Here is a 13585-nt window from a genome sequence, read left to right on the forward strand (position 1 = left end):
AGTTTCATTCATATCCTGTAAAAATGATATAGTTAAGTTTTCAACAGGGAATGAATTATTCATTAAAGTAGATAATGGTGTTAGGCTCAACCAAGGAGCTATAATATTAGCATAAAGAATTTTCTATGCCACATTAATTGTTAAAATTGAAATATGCAAGAAAAAAGATATTGAGTCAAAGATCTTTTTTGTTAAATTAAATAAACTAAAATCTTTTATGGTAACCTTTATAAAAAGAGTTTTAATCCTGCTATCTGGGGTGGATATACCACTTGATCTTATTTATTAATGATATTAGTGTAAGAAATGCACATCTATGCAAGTTTAATGATAGTTTCAGGTGGTATCTTTTCTTTGGTATTATGTAAAAATGCAATAGAAGTATTTGGAGAAAAAAATTTGTATCTGTGTATCATTTATTTATTTTGTCCCTGAAAGATGTTGATTTGTAAGTGATGACTTACACATGTTTTTATTAGATCTTATAAAAGAAACATCATCAAATAGTGATTTATTTAATAAAGGTATCCTAACTGAAGCTCACAAAATGTATCATTCATTCAGAAAAGTCATGATTTAATACCGAATGTGTGCCAGATAAAACATTATGCAGTGTGAGCAATGGAGAGATACATATGACATGATTAATCCTTTAAGGAAATCACAATTTGTTTGGTGAGAAAGATTGTACAAGGAGAAGTAAGTTCCCAGGGAAGTATCTACTTCCAAGCTCACTCATGTAGCTACTGGCAAGCCTCAGGGAATTAAAATTCTGAGAGAGAGGAAGACAGTGAGAGGGTTCCCAAAATGGAAGCAACAGCTTTTTAAGTAACCTAATATTGCAACAGGATTCTATCACTACTGCATATTTCTATTAATTAGAAATGAGTCAGTCCAGCCTACACTTACAGGGAGGGCTGACTTCCCATAAAGGTGTTGATGTGGGCTATGGGTGGAAGGCTCTGTGTCTCTTCAGAGATAACTAAGTTGTTTGACTTGTGGGTGTGGAACGGTAAGAGGCTGCAGTCCTGCCCTTAGGGACAGTGATAGCGGCTCCAGTCCCAGGAAATGTTTAACAATGCAAGGGCTATAAACTTTAAGTATTTAGGGGAAATGCAAAAACCAAATACGCTAAAGGCTTATCTAGAATGTCTGGAGTCCATGCTAAAAGCTTACCTAAGATGTGGAAGAGATATATGCTAATTGAAGCCTATTGAGAACTGAAACAAAGGGACCATTTGGCCTTTCCTCTCTGTATAAAAGACGTTTGAAAATCTTGTTTGGGGCTCGGGATCCAAACTGAAAGCTCCCGAGTCCGGCTGGCCGTCAATAAACCATTTTTCCTTCTCAAAATCATTCCTGAGTCCTGGCCTCTCTATACTCAAATAATTGAACTTCTCTTAAATTCCACAACAGTGTAAATACTTGGAGAGAAGGATTTTTGGAGGTACTTTATATTGTGTCCTCAGCCCTTGCAAGTTAGAGTATAGCCATGTCACTCTTCACCAAATGCCAAGGGAGAACAAACAAAACAAATGCAAGTAACACAATAAGGATTAAAAAATACTCTTAGCTCATAAAGTCTTTGGGAAAGTCCCATTTCAACTCAGCTATTATAATTGTACTTAAGAGAAGATGTGCTTAACCAGTGAATGAAATTAGTCCATCTTTGTGAAACGATGTGATTTTATCTTAGTGAAGCAAAGAGGAAAGAAAAAAGTGATGGCCATAGTTCTAAACTGTGGGATCAGCATCCCATGTCCTGTTGAAGATTTTCTTTTCACCTGCGTTTCTGGAGTTGTTTTAATTATGGAAAATTGCTTTTCCTTATAGGAGAGATCTTTGATGAAATAGAAAGAGTGGCACATTTGGAATTAGAAGTACTGAACTCCAAATTGGGCTCTGCCTTTCAACAGCTCCATTACCTTGAACAACTCAACTGCTATTTTATTGTCCCAGTTTTTTGAAGGGTAAAATGGATTGAATAATGCAGAAAGAGTAAATGCTATGAGAGTTGTACCTGTCAAAAGATTTGAGATCCCAGAGAAAGGCAGTAAGGATATTGATGACTAGTGAGAAATGTGGGATGAGTTTGGAGCTTGAGAAGACGGAAGAAAGTTGAGCACAGGTGCTATGGGATGTGGAATAGAGTCAAGGAAGTATTGGGGAACATGACTGATCTACTGTGACTGGATAAAATGGGTTTGTTGTGAGCCAAGGAGAACTGCTTCCTCAAGGCATTTGGCAATTTGCTCAATGTCCTTGAAGCAGAACTAGAGGTGGTGAATGGCATTTGCCTAGAGTAGGGCTTGATAAGGTAGTGGAAATTGAAGGTCAAGGAAGCATGAGAATTTAGGGAAATAGTAGTGCCTGGAGGAGGACTTCTCCAATTGTTATATTTTGAATAGAGAATTTTTCAAATTTTCTAGGGAATGCTGCTTACAGAGTCCTCTTATGCCAAAAATCATGGTCTGTGCAAAAAGACATCTGCTCTCTGTTCTCATTTATATCTTGGGCACATGGCAAATCACTTAGATTATATAGATATAGACAATGTCAGGGTCCTAAAAAGCACGTGGCCAACTACAGGCAAAGTCAGTAAGCATATCTTTAATGTATTATACATCTACTCTCTGTTTCATCTACTTCACTGTTTCATTGCAAGCCCCTCATGCCTTTGGCCCACACATTGCCCCTCACAAGTAACAGGCTGACCATTTTTAGTTGCCAAGGAAAAACATCTCTGATAAAATAATAAAATTAAATAAATAAAAATGGAGCTTCAGGTGGCAGTTTAATACCTTTTATGTGTATTACCTTTAAATATGAAGCTTTGTTATAAGATTTTCAAAACAGACCTGTCCTAGGAGAAATGACTCTAATGATGGGATCCCAGTCTTTGATAATTAACCTGTTATGAGCAGAGGAAGCCCCAATTCCTATCAAAAAGTGGCTGCAGCCAAGGTCAGCTCAACTAAAGCTGTAAAGCTGAGGCTCTCAACAATTTTTCAAACTCTTCTTTTTCTTCCTCAATGGATGCAAGGCAGGGCCTAGGTTATTTTTTCTATTAGTCACAAAAGGCATAGATCATAGAATTATAAGTTTTTCAAGGGCCTACAACAACATTTGAGGTTCTAGAAAATATTTCTTCTCTTACAAAAGAAGAAACAAAAACTCTGAAATAGTTTTAACTCTATGTCTGTCAAATGTAACATTATGGCAACTTCATTAATTTTAAATTCAGTGTTTACAGAGCCATACAATTGAAAATAATGCAGTTTAAATTTTTCTACATGTAATAATAATTATTTATGGTGATTGTAAAAAATCATATCAAATTATACATCTAATAATTATTCATAACCAAAGAAGCTTAATATATTAATTTTCATTCATTCACTCATTCATTTCACAAGCATTCATTACATAAATATTTCACAAAAAAGCACTTAATTTATACTAGGTCAGTACGGTCCAATGTAGTGTACTCATATCCCTAGAAGACAAAAATACTTTGCAAGGAGAACATAAGTATAGCTGGTCCTAAAGAAATTAATTTTCAGATGTTCAATTTTCTGTGTATTCTTTCATAATATGATCCATTGAACAAGCCTGCTTCTCCGGCTCCAATTTTCCATTATTTTGTTTGCAATCAATCAGCTTTCTTCCCATTGCAGAATTAAGGCATGGACATGAACACACCCAGAGTAGAGTCTAAATCTGTCCGTAGATGTTAAGGAACTGAAAGACCATATTGATGCCATGATTCTAAAGCAAGATCTGTGGTATATTAGTCAGGGTTCCCCAGAGAAACAGAAACAATAGGATATGTAAATATTAAAAGATATATTATAGGAATGGCATGTGTGACTGTGAATGAGGTTTGGCAAGTCTGAATTCTGTAGGACAGTTTGCATGATGGAAACTTCAAAAAAAGTGATTCTGAAATCTGGAATGTCTGAACTCTCTAAAGACAGTCCACAAGCTTGAAACTCCAATGAAGGTGAAGTTTTATTTCCCAAAGGAAGCTGGCAGTCATTTTTTGTGTGTGACTTTTAAAATCCTGCATTCTTGCTTTAAGACTTCCGATTGATTGGATGAGCAGACTCCACTGCTGAAGGCAATCTCCTTTGTTGATTGTACATACAATCAGTTGTAGATGCAGTCAAATAACTAATAAAATAATACAGTAAATACATCTATGAAATATCCGTACAATAAAAATCAGGCCAGTGCTTACTTGACCAAACAACTGGACACCATAACCAAATCAAGTTGACACATGAAATTAACCTTTGCAAGTGGCTTGCAGGGTTTTTGTTTTGTTTTATTTGATTTTTGTTTTCACCAAAACTGAGGTAAAACTATTTGCCATGCAAAAAAATAATTTACATTGTTAGATTATTTTGTGATTGGGGGGCATAAAGAGCTAAAAGAAATAAACATTATCACTATACTAAAATTCTTTCCATTCCTTCCTATTTATTTAGGCAAGCAACTTTTCTCAGTGTTTACATCAATAACAACTAAACACAGCAATAGCATTAATACCAAAATCTGTTTTCCCTCTTAGTCTAGCATTTAGTGATATTATCCATGAATACAAATTGAAAAGAAAAAGCTCCACTTTTATCATTAATAGATTCATTTTCAACAGTTTCATGTTTCATAATTACTTAGCAAAACTTATAATATACTTATTTTTATCAATTTGGTGACAATAATTTTGATAATGATAATCACTCCAGAGGATATTTTTAACTTTAAAATCTTATAATCACAGGAAATTTTTTAAAAATTTAATTTCTCTTTCTCTGTATATAGACCTATATAGGTACACATATACATACATATATGTATATATGCATATATGTATTTGGACTTTTATTATAGAAAATATTATAGATTGATCAATATAAAGGCTCATGAAAAATACATTAGTGTAAAATGTGAGGTAAGTGTAAAATGTGAGGTAATTCATGGAGATAGAGTACTAATTTTAAGATTTCTGAATATTAAAACAAAGCTTCAAGTATTTCTTAAATGGATAGTGGTGACTATCAAATATTATGATATTTATAGACCCTTAGAGACATTTAGGAGAATGATATGGTAATTTTATTTTTAAATGTCAATATTCACAATATGTCAGAAATTATAAACCTTTGCAACCATTTACAATTGAGATGCAAAATTATAGATTATAACTTAATAGCATGTGAGCAGGCATGATTTCTCATTTTTCAAAGTTTCAAGCAAAATGTTCACAATTCACTGCACTAGACACTTGTACTAATGACAAGTTTCTGTGTTTTTCCAGCCTACCAGAGTTCCTGTAAATCATTTCTATGGAAATGGAGTACCCAATCCTCAGAAGTTGTCCAAATAAAAGGAGGAGAGAGATTTGAAAGCTTATTATCAGTTATGAAAATACAAGTAGTGAGGGAGATAGTCAAAAGTAATAACCAAGTAAAAGATACACAATATTCTCCTATTTTATTTTACTTTTTAGACTATGTTTCAGTTATTGAATCAACTAATAATACTTATGAGTCTATGTCACACATATCCATTGGGAGCAGAGGTGGCAATGGCTTGAGCGAGGAGGGATTTTGAAGAACAATAATACATGATCCCTGGCCTGGAAAATTTGTTTTCCGGTTTTGTTCTTTAATTTCTTACCTGTGAACTTTAAATGGTAAAACTATGTTTATAATCCTTGACTTCCTTTTGCTAGGTTCATCAGGAAAATGGAGGAAAATGGGCCATGATGAACATACAATGTTATTATTTGTTTCTTTGACAGTCACTTGAATGCTGTTTCTACCCTAATTTACCCAATACCTACTCAGTGAAGTGATCCCTGATACGCTGAGGAAAAATTAGTTAATGCTCTTGTATCTATTTGATTTAGATTAGATTATCTGGAAACACAATCTGAGATAAAGAGCTGCTTGTTCTAGAGAGCTACATCTGTTAATATAAGGCAAGAATAGCTGACCCACAATGCAGTTGAAACCTTCAGATTTGCCCCAAGTCAAGGTAAGGAGATCAGCCATTGTTTCTTGCATCATAGTCATTGGAGCAAGGTCATGCTCTTAAATGATGTGTAACCTTAGGCAGTGAAGTTCCCTGCAGCTGAAGGCAATAACCAGTGAGGGGCACAACTGTGAGCAACTGTCAGCAGCCAGTATTCCCAGAAGCTATGTGTGTACTGTCTTGGAAGAAGTGCTCTAGATGATGCACCACAGGATGCATTGCATGCCTTATAGGTAAACTGTATTTCATTAATGTCAGCAATGTCTAATATCTTCTCTATGCAAGGCACTTTTTCAAGCTGTTTGTGATATATCATTGTTCTGAAAGAGTTAAGTTGGATTTTAAATTTAAATTTGGATCTAGTGGTGGTCAAATGAGACAAAATGGGAGACCGAGGCTATAATGCCATGTGAAAAGACAGCCTGTTACTCACAGGTCTCAAAGAGAGAAAGGAAGTGAGAGGGATTACCATGAAAGGTTGATAGGAGTGTGATGCGCTCAGGTGGCTCAATCATCAGGTGTGAAGCAGACAAACTGAGCAAGAGGGACCTGTGGGCTTGTGTCTTTATTGTGGTCCAGGGGTGGAGATTCATAGACATGCCATGGGAGTCAAGGATTGGTTAATTTAAAGCAAATTTAAAGTGCAAAAAGAGAAAGGGAAAGGGACTAGGGAGTCCAAGGGTGTTGAAGATCGTTAACTTATCAGTTGTGGGTTTGGAGTGAGGCGAGTAGGTGGTATGGGTGGGGGCCACAGATAACAGGAATGCTCTCTGTGAGAGTTTATGCCCCAGGACTGGAATGCTACTTATTAACTAGACCAAAGTTCAATGTTGAGGCAAGTGGCTTAATCAAAGTAAGATGAATGTATAGGGAACACACAAAAAAGTTTGATAGTTATAACTGTCATTAATCAAAACAGCCAAATATCCCGGCCCTCATGGAGCTTATGCTCTAGGAGGAGATAGACTGCCAAAAGCAAACATAATAAATAAGGAAACAATATAGAATGTTAGAAGATAATAAATGCTATAGCAAGAAAAGGTAGAGTAGGGTTGGGGTTTTAAATAAGTTGGCCAAATTTTATAATTTAATGTAACGTCAATGTCTTCCCCTAGAATTTCAGTTTCATAAACAAGTCTTTCTATTCCCTTTAACTAGAATGAAGTCAGGGTTCAACTTTTTACTGAAATGAATGCCTAAGACATTATCTATCCCCCCTAACATAGAAATACATGCAGATGGATGGAAGGAATGGTCAGTTACAGTGAGATATGTCCTTTTGGCCATAAACAGGTCTTTCTTTTTCTTAAATTAATTAGAACATGCTATTCATAGTAGTAGTCATGTCCATGAAATTTTCTCAATTCTTTGATTATTGTCTCTTTAATAAACTTAATTCCAACTGCATTTATTGATATGTAGAATAGAGCTGGCTTTGTATTTGACTAAATGGTTGCCTCCGGAGATGACTTGAAAAACTTTATGAAACTCACCTCCCCATACAGACTAGAAATATCCAGGTGGTCAAGCACTTAAAATTTTATTGTTAAGGTTTACTCCATTGTAAATTAATTAGAACTGCCAATTTGCTACTCTAAAAGGCAAGGCTTCCTTAGTGCAATGGCTCATTGAGTCACTGGTGGATGTGTTTCTGCCACAGCCTAGGAGACTTACAATGTTTGTGGTGGAGGGGCAAGAAAGGGCTTGAGGGTCATAGGGACAAAAAGAAATCTGAAAGTAGAGAAAGAATGGAGAAAGGGTAAGATGGTGATAACAAAGAGCATTTGCCTTCTCAAACTTAAGATCTGGTTCAAAACAGAACTCCTCACTAACATAAAACAGAGAGACAAAAAGAGAGTGTATATCTTAGGAGATAGGAGGAACTAAAGAATTCTCTGTATATCCCCCTGTGAAGAGACACAGTTACTCAGCTTGAGCTCTCCAGGATGGGAGTTCAACTGGTCAAACAGACTCTCATTCACTTTTCCTTGTTTCTTGTCAGCCATTTTGTTTCACCTAGTAATTCCTTTTGGACACAAGAAGAGTAAAGAAAAATTAGAGCTAATTAGGCACATCATTGGGACTAGGAGAGAGATTTTGTTTTTTCTCTTTAGTTTCAGTAAAGAATGTTCGTGAGAGATTATGAAAGAATGAAAAGGTACCTTCAAACTTTGGGTTTGAAGAAGACTAGGAGAGTAAGTTCTAAGTTGTAATTTAGCTTTCATTTGGTGTCTTTTAAAAATGTGCCAGGTGCTATTTTGAGGGTTTTAGAAATGTTACCCAATTCAACACTCACTAGGAGTGAGTGTTATCATCCCCATTTGTTTACCATCCCCATTTGTTGATGTAAAAACCAAACCTCAAATAGTTATTTGCAGAGCTGACATGCAACTCAGGTTAGTAACTCTAGGGCCTATTGTCTTGTTTCCTGGGGTTTTGATAGCAAACTTGGTGGCATAAAAACAACAGGAATTTTTAGGCTAAAACTAAAAAATCGAGGTGTCAACCAGACCATGCTCCCTTTCAAACATATAGGGGAGAATCTTTCCTTGCTCTTCTAGCATCTGGTATTTGCCAGCAAGCCTTGGCTTTCCTTGGTTCAGTCTCTATTTCAGTCATCACACAACATCCTTCCTTGTGTCTGTCTGCAATTTTTATTCTCTTCTAAGAACACCATTCATATTGGATTGAGGGCCAACCCTACTCCAATATGACCTCATTTTAACTAATTCCATCTGCAATTACTCTACTTCCAAGTAAGGTCACATTCAGAGGTATTGGGGATTAGGACCTCAACCTGTCATTTTGGGGAATACAATTCAACCCATAACCACATCCATTAAATTAACTACTGAACTGTTGCAAGTTCTGTGCAGTGTCTCCTCTAACATAATTTTAGAAAAGAAACCAGGCCACCCTGGAATTTTAGGAATTAGGCAACAGCCCTATCCAAGGAATGGCTGAATAAGTGGATAAAGAATATTAAAATACTGTCTTGAAAAACCACAGTGAGGGAAACTCTGGGGGAGATGGTGGAGTACCAAAGTCTAGGACTCATTCTTTTTTAAGGTGCCAGAACTAGGGATTTAATCCAGAACCAAGTATGGGGATTCAGCTCTCAACCCTGAACTACATTGGCTTCCCTGAGTTGGTTTTTTTTATTTGTTTGCTTTTTGTTTGTTTTGTTTTGTTTTGTTTTTAGGAGGCACCAGGAACCAAACCTGGGACCTCCTATGTGGGAAGTAGGCACTTAACTTCTTGAACCACATATTTCTCCCACTTACCACAGCTTTTGATTAGTGAATTTGGATCCCTGAGTCCTGGCTCTGATAGCACATATTATTTCAACCATGCCTCCAACAAAGGCAGCAGCAAATATTGTTTTAAGCCTTCCTGGACAAAGTTTGAGGTAGTGGAGATTTAAAGTGAAATGACAGGATATAAGATCAACACACAAAAATCAGTAGCATTTCTGTACACCAATAATGAGCAATCTGAGGAGGAAATCAAGAGAAAAATTCACCGACATAGCAACTAAAAGAATAAAATATCTAGAAATAAACTTAACTAAAGATGTAAAGGACTTGTACACAGAAGCTACACATTGTTAAAGGAAATTAAGGAAGGCTTTAAAAAAAAATGGAAGAATATTCCATGTTTATCATTAAGATATCTGTCCTTCCCAAATTGATTTGCAGATTTAACACAATTCCAATAAAAATTACAATAGCACTTTTTACTGAATTGGAAAGCTAATTATGAAATTTATTTGTAAGGACAAGGGCCCCTAACAGCCAAAAACATATTGAAAAATTAAAACAAAATTGGAGGAGCCCCCTACCTGACTTTAAAGCATACTACAAAGCTACAGTGGTCAAAACTGCATGGTATTGGAAAAGGATGACATACGATGAATGGAACTGAATTGAGAGTTCTGATATAGATCCTTACATATATGGTCAACTGATATTCAACAAGCCCACTCAACTGGGACAGATTGACCTCTTCAACAAATGGTGCTGGGAGAATTGGATATCCATATACAAAAGAAAGAGAGGATCATCATCTCACACCCTATACAAAAGTTAACTCCAAATGGGTCAAAAATTTAAATATAAAAGCCAAGACCATAAGCTAATATGTAGAAGATAATGTAGGGAGGCATCTATGAGATCTTGTGATAGGAAATGGTTTCATGAACTTTACAGCCAATACATGAGCAATGAAAGAAAAAATAGAAAAATGGGACCCCCTCAAAATTATAAACTTTTGCCTTTCAAAAGAGTTCATGAAGAAAGTTAAAAGATAGCCTATTCAATGGGAGAAAATATTTGGTAACCATTTTATTTGATAAGGGCCTAATATCCAGCATATATAAAGAAATTCTACATCTCAAAAATAAAAACAAACAACCCACTTAAAAAATGGTCAAGAGATCTGAATAGATACTCTTCCAAAGATAAAATCTTAAAAGCACATGAAAAGATGCTTAACATCACTAGCTATTAGGGAAGTGCACTAATCAAAACTACATGGGATATCATCTTACAACTCAGACTAGTGGCTATTAAAAACAACAACAACAGAGAATTACAAGTACTGAAGAAGATGAGGAGGAAATAGAAGCCTCATCCACTGCTGATGGGAATGTAGAATGGTGCAGCCTTTGTGGAGGATCGTTTGACATTTCTTCAGGAAGCTAACTTCAGAACCGCCATATGATCCAGCAATCTCAATGCTGTGTATAAACCCAGAAGAACTGAAGGCAGACACATGAACATATCCACACTGATGTTCATAGCAGTATTATTCACTATTGCCAAAAGTTGGAAACAGCCCAAGTGTCCATCAACAGATGAATGGATAAACAATTGTGGTATATACACACAATGGAACATTATTTAGCTGTAAGAAGGAATGAAGTATTGTCATGTTGGACAACATTGATGAATCTTGAAGACTTTATGTTAAGTGAAGTAAGCCAGGCCCTAAAGGGCAAATATTGTATGACCTCACTGATAAGACCTAAGTAAATTGAGCAGACTCACAGAGCTAGAGTTTGGAAGATAGGCTGCCAGAAAACAAAAAGGGAGTAGGAGTGGTGACTTGATGATCAATCTAGGCAGTTCTATGATAAGGTGGAAGGGGTGGTTTGGCAGTGGATGGAGGTGATAGTACTGCAGGAATGTGAATGGGGCTGATGGTTCTGGAATGTGAGGGTGAACAGGGTTGGGGAATTGGGTTGGACTATCCATGGAACTGGGGGGAGGGCTGGAGGAAGGAATAAGTGAACTCTGGGGACTTGTAGGTCTGTGGTTAAAGCTCAATGGTGAGAAAGTTCTTTTTGCAAATACAGCTGGAGAAGGTTATTGGTGCAAGGTATCAGGGATGCAGGTGTATGGGGGAAGGGTACACCTGCAGCATGCTTCTATGGGATATGAAAGTGTTCATCTTGTTATAGGGTATTATATTAATGAAAACCCACACAATAATCAAGAAAATATTAAACTTCCATCCTAGAGCATCCTGCTAGGTTCTCAAATAGATGGGAAAGAGTCCCTTGAGAACATAGCCAGTGCCTAATAAAGAAGACTGACCAATATGTCAAGCCCTCAGTATTAATGCATGGAACAATGAATCTTAATAACAAATGTACCATACTCATGTAAGATGCAATTAATAGGGGAAAATAGGGAAGGGGGAAGGTCTGGGTTAAATGGGAATCCCTTATATTTTTTATGTGATTTTTCTGTTACCTAAATCTTCTTTGAAAATTAAATTAAAAAAAGAAATAAGACACTGAGGGAACATACAAAAGAAATTGTCACTGTTCATAAAAGATAACAGATCTTACTGGAATGAAAGCTACAAAACAAAACAAAATTTTTAAAAAATTTAATATATTTTTTATTTTATTTTATTTATTTATTTGTTGGCTTTGTTTTTAGAGAGGTTTTGGATTGTAGAAGAGTCACAACTGTGGAAAGGTAGGATCACTGGTGCAGAGTGTCAGGGGTAGAGGGAGATGTGGGGAGGAGTGCACCTGGGGAATGACTCTATGGAATATGAATGTTTTCAAGAGATCATGGGGTGGTTTTTATCTCAGGGGGTGAAGACACACACAATAACCAAAAGAATATTAAATTCCATCCTGGAGAGTTCTGCTAAACTCTCTAATAGAGTGGCAGGAATCCCTAAAGTACATGGGCAGTGCCTAGCAAAGAAGGACAGACCAATATAAATTTTCTATATCCTGCTCTAGTGTCTAGGGCGAACTGGAGTCAGCAATGATTTTCTGTCCAGGGTGCCTTGAGGCCAGACTAGGACATAGACTCATTTGTGCCCAGTCCCTATTTTTCATATTTATGAAACTCTGCAACCTTATACCAATGCAGCCCTATCCTCTCTAGTTTCCAGGAAAGCTCCAGGACTAGTCTATGGGTTCATTCTGGAGTTTCATGGCTAGAACTTGGTTACAGGAGGTCAGTTGGAAAAACATTACTTTTATAAAATTACATGAGATTTGGTCACAATCATAAGGCTGAAATGCTGATTTTAGATGCATGTCACATTAGACACAAGATGATTTAGGATTCTGGGCTACCTAGAGTCTACCAATTATCCCTGTATTTGAACCACATTTGTAGGCTCATGCATTGAATCTTGCCTGTTCCTGCTTGCACAGTATTGCTTGCACCTAAGGGCAATGGGGATGGCAGTAAGCATTCAGTACCTTGTGCATCCCTTGCTGCTGGGACCCAGAGTGGTCCCTTCATTCTCTCCTGAGGCCATATGCTATGCGTCAAGTAATCCTCCAGGTGTGGCCACATGTATATCCTCCAAGGGCTTTAAATATCATTACTCTGCAACATTAATGGGCCCATCCAATCAATGTCCTCTGTTACTTCTGATCATGCTCTCCAAGGTCAGTCAAACTATGCCAGATGAATGTACATTCCTTGCAGGAATAAGACCACTTTTCTCACATCTCCCTCTAACCCCTCACTTATCTTCTCTGCTGGTGGTGTTATGTGGAAAACAGGGGTGAGGTCAATACCAAAAGAGAGAATATTCCAGGAATGCAGTGATTATATTTTAAATAATTCAAGATAAGACAAGATTAGAAGATATGTTGCTCTACATTTATGCTATAAAATTCTGAGTGATAGATTTAACATGACCAGAAAATGAAGTATCATCTCATTTTCTGGCACATCCTGAGTAAGACAAGCATTTGTAGTTATCATAGATGAAGCACAGTAACAATGGAAGCCAGTGTTCATCAGTAGCATAAAGAAGAATGCAGCATCATTACTGATGGTGTAACCAGCATAAAATAAATGGTTTTATGGAACTTCAGAGGCAAGAAGATTTATATTGTTTCCATACAAATAGGATCTGAAAAGACATGGCATTGTGAGTAATAATGGCCGTGGTATCTTTTTCTTGAAGGGTGGGAGGCTGGGAGAGGGAATAAGAAAGTGATAGAGAATAGCATATTAACAATAAATTAGACAAAGATTTGTTTCCTGGGCCTGAACAGGAA

Source organism: Dasypus novemcinctus, chromosome 3 (assembly GCF_030445035.2).
Source record: "Dasypus novemcinctus isolate mDasNov1 chromosome 3, mDasNov1.1.hap2, whole genome shotgun sequence".
Classification (NCBI taxonomy): Eukaryota; Metazoa; Chordata; class Mammalia; order Cingulata; family Dasypodidae; genus Dasypus; species Dasypus novemcinctus.